Here is a 1723-nt window from a genome sequence, read left to right on the forward strand (position 1 = left end):
GAGGGGAAGGGAGATGAAAACGTGAGTGAATGGGATGGTCAAGGGGGCATGGATGAAGTGAGAGAGCAATGAAAGAGATATCTCCATGCACAGAGCCACTATGGCCCTCTGTATGTGGGAGACAGTGGTGAAACTTTGTCTATCTGCGGGATCCCTGGCAGTAGGACCAGGATCTATATATGGTGAATGAGCTAGTTTGTTGGAGCTCATTCCCTATGGTCCTTCCCCAACTTAATGTGCCAGACTTGGTTGATTCCCCATTGAAGCCCATGTCCTTTGGCAGGAGAGGAATCAGTAGGAGGTGGACTTGGGGAAGATGAAGAATGGGGGAGGGAGAACTGGGGTTGGAATGTAAATTGAAATTTAAAAAAAAAAAAAGAGTATGGACTGCAGTGTGACAGGACAGTCTATGCTGACCAACCATTCAATGATTGTGTTAATCCCCAAGTGATAATACTCTAAACCTCTAGTATTATCTAGGGCCTTCTGTTTCTTCAGTTCTGTAATAGTGGGTTTTATGACCTAAGTAGAATAATAATAAAGTAATTAAAATAAGAGATGAATCACATGAGATTCCAAATGCTTAAGTTCATCTGCATTCTCTTATTACGATAAATTAAAAGGGTGATGTTTATGCAATGTCAGGATGATGAATGTATCTTCCTTTCCACAGGTAGTCAGTGCACAGAGAATAAGAAACTGAGATATATGCTTGTATATTAATTCCTCAACACATTCAAGGATCATTATGGAAGAATGGTTGGAATGATTGTAAAGACAGGAGACTGTGGACACCTACAGTAAATTGTCCTTTCTAAGCATAACAAAACCGCTGTAGGCCTGAACTCACTGTGGCTGTGGCAGAATTCACATTCTACATAAAACTACATTAGCAAATATCTCAAGATGCATAAGGATAGGCACATGAAGTTTTACTGCAGCTGATGAGCTATTGGTAATTTGCAGATGCTGATAAAAACAAAGAGTCAGATTTTGTCAGTGATGCTGTAGCAGAGACTACCCACGGCCAGCTAATGGTCCTACACTACTTCCTATACAGTCAACAATAAGTAGACTCAGTGAGTTTTTTTTTTTTAAAAAAAAAAAGACCAAAACATGAGCTTAGAACAAAAAAGTGACAGAGGAGGTAGGAAAAGAATGGAGCAGAAGAGAAAAGTGAATGGATTTAATAAAAATGTTGTTTAAATCTGTATGAAATTCTCAAGTAATAAACATACAAATATATTCTTTAAATTAAAATTCAAAATGCCAGACAAAACACTCATCTAAGGAAAATAGGCTAAGGATAAAATTCTGTGGAAACCATTATTATCTAGTATTCACAAAACATAAAATATGATATCTAGCACCGTGAAAACTGGGTGTGGTGCCGTATGTCTGTAATGCTACCTCTCTGTACATATAGGCAGGAAGATCATCAGTTCAAGTCCTCATCTCCTCCTCTGCGAGGTCACGGCCAATACCAGCTAAACAAACTGAAAACAACAAAGGAACAACACACGTTATTATTATTTTTTTCATTTATTTTGCATACCAACCACAATTTACTTTCCAGCCTCTCCTCTCATTTCCACCCACTGCCTCCCATCTACTCTCTGCCCCATCTATGAGAGGCCTGCCCTGTCTACTTTTAGAAAGGGACTGACCTTACATTGATATTAACTAAATATAGTACCATCAATATGAGGCAGGATCAAGGTGA

This window comes from Microtus ochrogaster, chromosome 19 (assembly GCF_000317375.1).
Source record: "Microtus ochrogaster isolate Prairie Vole_2 chromosome 19, MicOch1.0, whole genome shotgun sequence".
NCBI lineage: Eukaryota > Metazoa > Chordata > Mammalia > Rodentia > Cricetidae > Microtus > Microtus ochrogaster.